The following is a 12,184-nucleotide window of genomic DNA, read 5'->3' as shown; positions in this document are numbered from 1 at the left end:
CTTCCATTTTTCACCTGTATTTCATGATCACTGAGGAAACTATAGAGAGTTTAGCTCAAGCTTGAATATTATCCCTACTTCAGGAAAATGGTATTTAACAATGTTGTGAATGCTCTCTCTACAGCACCAACAAACATGCCTGTTTGAATATTGATATGGCTATTTGTAGAAAATGTGCAACCTAGAGGGCTGTGAAAATCAACTACTAGGCTACTAGGTCTGGGCAAATCATTGCTGAATTCCCTCAGTCTAACAAATGTTTTTCCTCCTCACATAATATCAGTTTCTGATTTTTTTTTAGTTTCTTAAAATATTTTGGGTTTCTAATACCATAGGTAATTGGACCTCATTCCTAAGTAAAAGTATGATTAAAGTTCATGAAATTAGTATTGTTTATCGTTGATGTCAGCCAGAAATGCTCTTCGCAGCACCCTCAATGTGCCCAGTAATACCTCCTTCTGCAATTTGTATGGAGTTACATGTATTGATAACATATCTAAATACAGCTGTAGATTCTTTTTTATAAGAGCCACTGCTCCTACTACTATTGGAACTGTCTAGGTATCTTTCTTCCACATTGGTCTAATTTCTGCCTGCAAATCCGGATATTTTATGACTTTGTGTCTCTCTGTGACCAAAACACTGTAGTCACTGGGTGTACCAGTTTCAATGATCAATGCTACTTTTGTCTTCTTTTCATGGACCACTATATCTGGTTTTCTCACATCTGTCTTTTGAACTGTTGGTAATGGGTGATCTCACGTGATGTAGACTTCATCATTTTCTATGATGCTTTGTGGCTCATGTTTCCAGTGTTTTTCATCTGCTTCAATAATACAATGTTTTCACAATCCCCAATGCAACAGTCTTGCCACATTATTATGTCTTTCAGTATGCAGTTCTTCTGCCATTAGTATGTCACAAAAGAATTCTGAACAGATTGGATCCTCTTGTTTCCTATCAGGTCTAGCATATCCCCTTATTGTTCTATATTATGATGCGTTGTCCAACTTAGAATGAACTGGAAATTACTGGTGTGCCCAACTGCCCTATCTCTGTTAGATCCAGACTAGTTACTTTCCTGGTATCTCAGAGGCTTTGTGAAAACAGCCAAAGATGCTATAAATAGCAATCAAGGTGTGATGCCTGAAAGTTTACGTGTACAATATGTTTACAAATCAGGTGAAGAGATCAAAAAGGTATAGACAAAGTAGAAACAACATCAAATTCAAGAGCCTAGGAAACTTATGAGAAGATCAGTGGGAGACAATCTTACTATACATAGTTTCTGTTTGGTCAGGACTTAGGACTCTGGTCTAAACGCTGACCTCATTTCCTAAAGGGACATACATTTTCTTTGAGACTCCATGCTTAAGAAATCAATTGGATTTATTTCTTCTAGTGGCAAGCCTAGAATTACAGTCTCCACTCTAGGAGAACTAAAATTGATTGAGATCCCTAAAATGCGAAAGTGTTAAAGGGTCAATGGTCATTCGACCTTTTAGCCATTCATGCTGGTGTAAACAAATGCTTCAGAACTCCATTGTTTCACTTACATAGAGCAGTTTCTCCAGTTGCTGAAATCTGCCAAGAGCATAGCATAACAGTCTACTTTAGTGAAACTGTCCCTTCTCATAAGCTAGTTATAAAGGCTTTTTACAGCAACAAATGGTTGATTGATTTTTGTATAAGGAAATACATGATATTAATCTCAGGTTGAGAAGTATTATTTTAACATCCTAAATTATTTTCCCCAATGAACTCCATTTGAATTATTGTGGTGGTTAAACCTATTACAAAACATCTTTTAGCCAGTGAAAAGCATTTCAAGCCTATCAATAAATCAAATATCAGTACAAAACCTGGGAAGATAAAAACCCTTTAAAGACTTATTATTCAAACGCCAAAGTCTAAAAAGAAAGTAGGTGAGCTTCAAGTTCTTGCTCATTTATATCAATTCAAAGTTCTGGTTATTATCAAAGCCTGGCAATGTAAAGAGCTTCAAAAATGAGTGACTAAGAACTAACAATTCAGGAGGTGACATTGTCATTTTTGTACATGATTCAGTTTTTGCCAAGTTAGACACTTGCAATAGCATTGAAATTGTCAAGGATACCAAAGAACCTCAAAAGAGTCACAAGTGTATAAAACTAAATGCTTGGTATAGGGATCCAGACTTCATCTGGAGTAGCAAATGACATTCTTTGATGATCTTGGTAATATTTTATAAAATAATAGCAGTATCACTGTATTCGTTAATGTCTCATAAACTGATGGGTTAGCACAAGTTGTTCATTCGTTGAGTGTGAATTTTTGGATATGCTTTCCTTGTACAATATGTCTTACGTAATTGATTTTTCAATATGTAATCATCATATTCTGGATCTGGTGATCACTAATTCTTTCAATCAGATGTCCAAGATCATTCCCATATATCCACTGGGTAATTCTGACCATATAAATTTTAATTTCTGCATCTCCTTGTCTTAACAGGGACAAAATATCACACAGTGTTCATTATACGTTCCCACCCATGGATACAAACCATTTATATTCTAAATTTAATCCTGATTATTGTTTTGAAAATTGTAATTCTGATCATTTGCATTGTGGTCACCATTTAAATCACAGTGGACACTCTAGCCAAACAGCTGCAAAATAAGTAGAAGCTTCCATCTTTGTGTGCTCACTCGTTTGGAGGAATATATGTAGCAACAACTTGCTAAAGAATAAACAAAGTACTGACTCTATAAAAGTATCAAACTAGTGCCAACAGAACTAGCGTCAGTGCAACCTGCAGAAAACTGAAATCAGTCACTCGAATGTAAAGTAAATTATGAAGAAAAACTTGTTTCTCACAACAAGAATCCTTAAATGTTCTACAGTTATATGAACTTTGTTTGTGGTTGTTACACCCATATAGTTCCCCTTTCTAACAATGGCACTTGAGTTATCAATCTTGTTGATATGGCTCTTGGCTAATCTGGCTAGTAACACCCACCTTCTGGCCCTAACATGTCCTGCTAGTCTGAACAGCTTGTACTCAATGAATACACATAACAGCCATCATAGTTCAGATGATTTACTCTGTCTTCATATCACTGAAACATGTTTGATGCTTCTGCAGTGAAAATAAACTGTACCAGTTGTAGTGAGTCTCATGACATACTAGGTATATTATTTAAACATAAACTGTACCAGCTGTAGTGAGTTTCATAACGTACCTGGTATATTATTTAAACCTAAACTGTACCAGTTGTAGTGAGTCTCATAATGTACCTGGTATATTATTTAAACATAAACTGTACCAGGTGTAGTGAGTATCATAACATGCCTGGTATATTATTTAAACCTAAACTGTACTAGTTGTAGTGAGTCTCACAACAAACCTGGTATATTATTTAAACATAAACTGTACCAGTTATATTGAGTCTCATACCATGCCTGGTATATTATTTAAACATAAACTGTACCAGTTGTAGTGAGTCTCACAACATACCTGGTATATTATTTAAACATAAACTGTACCAGTTGTAGTGAGTCTCATAACATACCTGGTATATTATTTAAACATAAACTGTACCAGTTGTAGTCAGTCTCATAATGTACCTGGTATATTATTTAAACATAAACTGTGCCAGTTGTAGTGAGTCTCAAAACATACCTGGTATATTATTTAAATATAAGCTGTACCAGTTGTCATGAGTCTCATAATGTACCCGGTATATTATTTAAACATAAACTGTACCAGTTGTAGTGAGTCTCATAACATGCCTGGTATATTATTTAAACCTAAAACTGTACCAGTTGTAGTAAGTCTCATAATGTACCTAGTATATTATTTAAACCTAAACTGTACCAGTTGTAGTGAGTCTCATAATGTACCTGGTATATTATTTAAACATAAACTGTATCAGTTATAGTGAGTCTCATAACATGCCTGGTATATTATTTAAACCTAAACTGTACCAGTTGTAGTGAGTCTGATAATCTATCTGGTATATTATTTAAACATAAATTGTACCAGTTGTAGTGAGTCTCATAACATGCCTGGTATATTATTTAAACCCAAACTGTACCAGTTGTAGTGAGTCTCATAATGTACCTGGTATATTATTTAAACATAAACCCATGTTACAAGACACACATCTGCATTTCTCCCAGGCCTCCCACACTGAAAACTGGCTTTGTTCCAAGTCGGACTTCCCCAGTTAACAAATGTTAAATAAATAAAAAAAACCTAGTATATTATTTAAACATAAACTGTACCAGTTGTAGTGAGTCTCATAACATGCCTGGTATACTATTTAAACATAAACTGTACCAGTTGTAGTGAGTCTCATAACGTACCTGGTATGTTATTTAAACATAAACTGTACCAGTTGTAGTCAATCTCATAATGTACCTGGTATATTATTTAAACATTAACTGTACCAGTTGTAGGGAGTCTCATAATGTACCTGGTATATTATTTAGACATAAACAGCACCAGTTGTAGTGAGTCTCATAACATGCCTGGTATATTATTTAAACCTAAACTGTACCAGTTGTAGTGAGTCTCACAACATACCTGGTATATTATTTAAACATAAACTGTACCAGTTGTAGTGAGTCTCATAACATGCCTGGTATATTATTTAAACCTAAACTGTACCAGTTGTAGTGAGTCTGATAATGTATCTGGTATATTATTTAAACATAAATTGTACCAGTTGTAGTGAGTCTCATAACATGCCTGGTATATTATTTAAACCCAAACTGTACCAGTGGTAGTGTCTCATAATGTACCTGGTATATTATTTAAACATAAACTGTACCAGTTGTAGTGAGTCTCATAATGTACCTGGTATATTATTTAAACATAAACTGTATCAGTTATAGTGAGTCTCATAACATGCCTGGTATATTATTTAAACCTAAACTGTACCAGTTGTAGTGAGTCTGATAATCTATCTGGTATATTATTTAAACATAAATTGTACCAGTTGTAGTGAGTCTCATAACATGCCTGGTATATTATTTAAACCCAAACTGTACCAGTTGTAGTGAGTCTCATAATGTACCTGGTATATTATTTAAACATAAACTGTACCAATTGTAGTGAGTCTCATAATGTACCTGGCATATTATTTGGGATGGTGCAGTGGTAGCATTTTCACCTCACAGCAACAGGTTCTCGGGTTTGATTCTCTGCTGGAGTGTCTTTTGTGCAGAGTCTGTATTGTCCTCCCTTTATTCGTGTGGGTTTCCTCCAAATACTCCGGTTTTCTCCCATGTTACAAAGACATACATCTGGAGCATTTCTCCCAGGCCTCCACTGAAAACTGGCTTTGTTCCAAGTCGGACTTTCCCAGTTAACAAATGTTAAATAAATAAAAAAAAAAAAATATAAACTGTACCAGGTGCAGTGAATCTCATAACGTACCTAGTATATTATTTAAACATAAACTGTACCAGTTGTAGTGAGTCTCATAACATGCCTGGTATACTATTTAAACATAAACTGTACCAGTTGTAGTGAGTCTCATAACGTACCTGGTATGTTATTTAAACATAAACTGTACCAGTTGTAGTCAGTCTCATAATGTACCTGGTATATTATTTAAACATTAACTGTACCAGTTGTAGGGAGTCTCATAATGTACCTGGTATATTATTTAGACATAAACAGCACCAGTTGTAGTGAGTCTCATAACATGCCTGGTATATTATTTAAACCTAAACTGTACCAGTTGTAGTGAGTCTCACAACATACCTGGTATATTATTTAAACATAAACTGTACCAGTTGTAGTGAGTCCCATAACATGCCTGGTATATTATTTAAACCTAAACTGTACCAGTTGTAGTGAGTCTGATAATGTATCTGGTATATTATTTAAACATAAATTGTACCAGTTGTAGTGAGTCTCATAACATGCCTGGTATATTATTTAAACCCAAACTGTACCAGTGGTAGTGTCTCATAATGTACCTGGTATATTATTTAAACATAAACTGTACCAGTTGTAGTGAGTCTCATAATGTACCTGGTATATTATTTAAACATAAACTGTACCAGTTGTAGTGAGTCTCATAATGTACCTGGCATATTATTTAGGATGGTGCAGTGGTAGCATTATCACCTCACAGCAAGAGGTTCTTGGGTTTGATTCTCTGCTGGAGTGTCTTTTGTGCAGAGTCTGTATTGTCCTCCCTGTATTCGTGTGGGTTTCCTCCGGATACTCCGGTTTTCTCCCATGTTACAAAGACATACATCTGGAGCGTTTCTCCCAGGCCTCCACTGAAAACTGGCTTTGTTCCAAGTCGGACTTTCCCAGTTAACAAATGTTAAATAAATAAAAAATAAAATAAAATATAAACTGTACCAGTTGCAGTGAATCTCATAACGTACCTGGTATATTATTTGAACATAAACTGTACCAGTTGTAGTGAGTCTCATAACATGCCTGGTATACTATTTAAACATAAACTGTACCAGTTGTAGTGAGCCTCATAAGGTACCTGGTATATTATTTAAACATAAACTGTACCAGTTGTAGTGAGTCTCATAACATGACTGGTATATTATTTAAACATAAACTGTACCAGTTGTAGTGAGTCTCACAACATACCTGGTATATTATTTAAACATAAACTGTACCAGTTGTAGTGAGTCTCATAACGTACCTGGTATATTATTTAAACATAAACTGTACCAGTTGTAGTCAGTCTCATAATGTACCTGGTATATTATTTAAACATTAACTGTACCAGTTGTAGTGAGTCTCATAACATGTGTGGTATATTATTTAAACCTAAACTGTAACAGTTGTAGTGAGTCTCACAACATACCTGGTATATTATTTAAACATAAACTGCACCAGTTGTAGTGAGTCCCATAACATGCCTGGTATATTATTTAAACCTAAACTGTGCCAGTTGTAGTGAGTCTCAAAACATACCTGGTATATTATTTAAATATAAGCTGTACCAGTTGTCATGAGTCTCATAATGTACCCGGTATATTATTTAAACATAAACTTCACCAGTTGTAGTGAGTCCCATAACATGCCTGGTATATTATTTAAACCTAAACTGTACCAGCTGTAGTGAGTCTCATAACGTACCTTGTAGATTATTTAAACATCTAGGTTGACATATGGTTGCCCCACCATCATTTTTAACACTCTCTTGCAAAAGCTGTATTGCGCCATCTTCCTGGAAAAATTCTAATATCATTCCAATTTATAAAAATGGGAGTTACTGTATTGTAGATGATTACCATCCAATCAGTTTAACTTGCTTGTTCTGCAAATGTTTCAAAAGATGTCTTTTGAACTTACTTGAGAGTAATTCCAAGTATTGTGCCACACTGGATACCTATCAGTATGGCTTTATGAAAAATTATTCTACTTCTAACTGGATAAACCATTCGTATTATCACGTTAATAGAGGATAATAGCCTGCTTGATATTGTGGTATAGTTAGGGCGCTCCAAAGCATTCGAAAACTTGGCTAGGTTTATAAAGGCCCCTTGGGTCATTAGCCTAGTAACAGTCTATGAATCTATGAGTAGTGCATCACATTCAGTAATTACAGAATGCATAATGAAGCTTAGCATTAATCCTTTTATGTTAAACTAAATTAATGTGTGGCTTTCTAAAGGGCAATTTAATGTAAAGAAATGGAAAACATTATAGCATCGGGTTGATATTCGCTCAGCGATTCCTCGTGGGTCTTTTTTAGGTCCTGCACTTTCCATTATGTTATTTTCCTTTCTGGCTGCAGATAAAAGTATATGGATTGCCAAATGTACAGATGACCTCAAGGTAGTATCGGTTATTACTAACGACCATGATTATGATATAGGTTCATAGGTTAGTACTAAGCTAACTGCTCTTACGAGCCATTTTAAGCCTAGCCAATTATCCCTTGTGAGACTCAAACCCTGCACTTTGCGTTTGTAAGGCAAACACCTTAACTATTAGGCCACCCTCCCAACCCAATATGTCCATTAACCATCTTTCTGGTGCAGTAAAATGGCTAAATAAGAACAAGCTTAATACTAATTTTAGTAAATGCAATTTCGTGAATTTTTGGCCCCTAAAAATCAATAAGTAAATAAATACCCATTTGTTAAATAGGTAGACCCACTGGTCACAAACCCCACTTTTAGGGGTGACCTCGGAGTAATACCTGTTTAAGTAACTTGTTCAAAGTCACATGGTGGGCAAATGAAGGTGGAGAAAATCTAAATCTGTACTGCAAAAACTATAGTCCACAGCCTTAAGCCTTTTTACCAACTGCCAATAATGACATTGTACTAGGGAACCTTCTACTGGGAGTACTTCCTTATTTAAAGACTGTGATGCCTACATCAACCCCAAACTGAATTTTAAAGACAATCCTTCAGCAGTCAGATCTAAAACACTAAAGGTACGTGGCCACATTTTCAGAAAGTTCCAATCTAGATTATCTGCCTTACAAAATTATTTGTAACTTATAATAGGCTAACTACTTTGTCAAATGTTATGTTTTGCTTGTATTCTTAGGGTGATTTAATTCTCCTCAGTGGAGTACAAAGAGAATTTAGTGGATGATTGTGTGATGCTCAAGATCTTAACTATTCTGACAACCTTCAACGTTGGGCTTATTTTTCTTTCACTGCCATTTTATAAGAGGCAGATTATGCTTAGCGTTCAAAGTTTTACATAATGATGAGTTAAGAATCTTGCAGTGTTTAGAGTTAACTTATTCTGAAACATCATTGTTTGAAAATAATATTTGTTACCATTTTGATTATTGTAGAATTGCATAATGTTTCAAATTCACACTTACAACATTGCTTGTTTATGGAATAAACTTCCAGTTCATATACATAACTTCAACTTTATGATCATGTTTAAGATGTCACCAGAATCTTGGGTTGGCTATTTGGTATATTGGCAACAGAAGCATAGCTAGTGTGGGGTGAAGTGTGAAGCCACCCTGGGTGCATTGTATTGGGGGAGTGATTGGTGGATCAGTTCTCCATATGTAAATGTGTGGGGCATAGACACAGAAGGCATTAGGACACAGTATCTTTTTTTTATTTCAAGTAGTATGTCAGTGAGTAGGGTATTAAGACATGGTGCTTCTCCTTATGAGAGGAGGAGCAACAGACTGGAGAAGGACCTTTTTTTAATCCTCCGCCACCAAATGAGCCAGCTACAGCTCTGCTGTGCAACTGTGGAGTCTGTGTTCTAACTTAGCCTCTGGCCTACACACGGATATACCTTGAACTATGAACTACAAATACTTGAAAAAAAATCTGGTGGCTTTCTGTGTATACAGAAACATCTCCTGGTCCATCTACTCTTGGCTGTTTGCAAAACTAGATAAAATGTAGGCAATGTTTTTTACTCCCAGTAGCAGCACAATATAAAGTTAAATAAAAGGGATGGACAATATGAGCAGAACAAATTACAGGTTTATAGCTTAATATTAGGTACCTTCGTTGAATGTTGTGCGTCAGGCCTGGCAAGCCGGTACGTAAAAATCAACTGCCAATCATTAGCGGACCGGAGTTCCGCTGTGGCAACCCCTAACCGGGAAAAACCGAAAGACACAACATAGCTTAATATTAGGTTAACTGTTCTGAAGGGTCATTTTTAGTCTAGTCAATAACACTACATCAGAATCAAACCCTGTAGCTTCTGGTTATAAAGTGATGACCTTAACCATTATGCCTAACCCTACCTCATAATGCTGTCCTTTGCTGGAGTTGAACACTTGCCTACGTAAGTCCACCTCTAACAAAGTGTGTATGACTCACACCTGCCATGGTGGAACCAAAAGGGCTATCAGGCAGATGTAGAAATGGGAAGCAAACAACTGCATATCTGTATTCAGTTTGCATTTAGTGGCCTTTTCCGAGAATATCAGAAAGGACACAGATGGTGTATGGATACATGTGATAAAGAGGAAGACAAATTAGTAAGACAAAGGTGTGTGGCAGAAAACACATTAATTAAGAATGCTGGACCACTCACAATTGTGCTTTGGAATACTATACATACATGCGCACCAAACATTTTCCATATGCAAAAGTGTGTATTCCTAATCAGTAGTATATAAAACTCTTCTTTGTGGAAGCTGCTGTGTCCAGACTCCTGCAATAGTCATGGCATCAGGAAGGTTGTCGGTACTGTGTGTCAAGTTAAGGTACCATCACTGCTGACTTGGTTGGACACTTAAGTGCTGTGTTACACATGGAGAAGAGGGAGGAGGAGGGGGTGAGTTTGCATTTCTTTTAACGTTTCCTTATTTTCTAAGATATTGCAATCTTTGATTTAAATATATATATATATATATATATATATATATATATATATATATATATATCTATATATCTATATATATAAATATATATATATATATATATATATATAAAATGAGTGTGGAGTCTTGTCCCCAAGTGGGGGATACAACGATGGGTCAAGCTCCCTGTAAAAAAAAATTGTATGTGTTTTGTAAAACATTGTGTGTCAATTGCTTGTCTTTGCAATGTTTTCAATTTTAGAGGCTATGGGAGCAAATTTCTACTTGTCAATGATGCTGAAGGTGATCATTCATAATGAATCCTTCTATTTTCTGTAATACAGTTATAATGGGGCTAGTGCCTCCTTAATCTTCACTTAGTTCTTTGGTGGAGTTAGGGGAACAAACAGTATTATGGGACAAGTGTTTCTCCAAAAGGGTTATAGTAATTAAACAGTAAATACTATTAGTTTTAAGTTGTTACTACCATTAATGAGTAATTTTATACCAGACAGTAAACTAAATGTTCCACAATCATTCTGTAGTCTCTAGACTGGCTGCCAACCAGTGAAAATCAGATATGCTACTACTGTAAAGTTTCTTATTTAGATTAATATCACACCATGGAAAGTGTCCTCAACTGTAATGAGAAATTGGTGTAATTTGGATGCAGACAGACAGTGAAAGGTTTTAATCAGGATGAGGATAATTGGGGCTATCGGTGGATTATGCCATGATTATGTGTCTTCATTATATAGGTACAATTTTATTACTTGCTGAGAAAGTCAGTGGGTTGTGGCTATGTAGTAGTAAGATTATATCACAATCATTTCAGACAGGGACAGCAGCACAAGTGGACAGCATCAGGGCATCAACAGGACATATAAGGCAATGACGTGGAGGGAAATTGCTTGCAGTAACCAATGTAAGGGTTCACCTGTGACAATGATTTCTTCTTTACGCTTTAGATTCATAGCTATTCCAAGGTCACTGATTCTTCCAACCTTTCACATCTTGCTAGTGTCCTCCTCCAGGCGACACCTCCTCTCTCCACGAGGACTATACCAGTCGATTTCCAGAGTAAATTTGTGGATACCCATCCAGATGGTAATGTAGGGCCGAAAAGGAAACTGAGCTGATGAAGTACCCCTACTTCCTTGTGCTTTTCATAGAGCTAAGAAGGCTGTGTTCCTAAATATTTATTCATGGAATAGAGAGTATGAATCTAAATAAAGAGCAGGAGATAGATAAGACAGTCACTTTTCAGGAAGTTGTATATGTGCATGTTAAGGCCTAACTGCCTAATGTAACTATGAGTATTATGACCTGAACTTTACTGCACTTTCAAAGAGGTGAATATGAGCCATGGTTCCAGATCAGACAGACATAAGATGATATAGTTTAGAGGCAATCATTTTGTAATGCCACTAATGCATCAGTAGTGGGAATGGTATTCATAAGAATGGGACTTGTTAAACAGCAATGGGGAATATCACTAATTGGTTAAAAGATTTTTACAGGGTAAACTGGTACTTGTGCAATAGCTGACAGACTGCAATGGTGTGTGGAGATATGATAAGTAGTAGAGGTAGAAAAGGTACGGAAATTATTAAGGTTTTAGTGACACCTCCTAAATACAGGTGACAGGGGTGTGGTGGTGATGGTACACCCATGCATCGTAATAAAAAGCTGAAGTAGAAGATGAATATATTGGAGTGAGTAAGGCACAGAGCTGCTTAGCTATAACATAGGTTACAGAAGGGACACCTGGATGCAACTAGTTTATGAAATACAAACCTTGGTTTCAAGGAAATACTATGAGAATGGGGGAAGGAGTATAAGGTTTTCTTGAAAGAAGTACATTTTATTGATCTTAGTGGGATGAAGTATGAGTTTGAACAATT

Source organism: Protopterus annectens, chromosome 2.part2, assembly GCF_019279795.1.
Source record: "Protopterus annectens isolate FY-2018-M chromosome 2.part2, PAN1.0, whole genome shotgun sequence".
In the NCBI taxonomy this organism is placed as follows: Eukaryota; Metazoa; Chordata; order Ceratodontiformes; family Protopteridae; genus Protopterus; species Protopterus annectens.
This window is presented reverse-complemented; position numbering follows the sequence as displayed.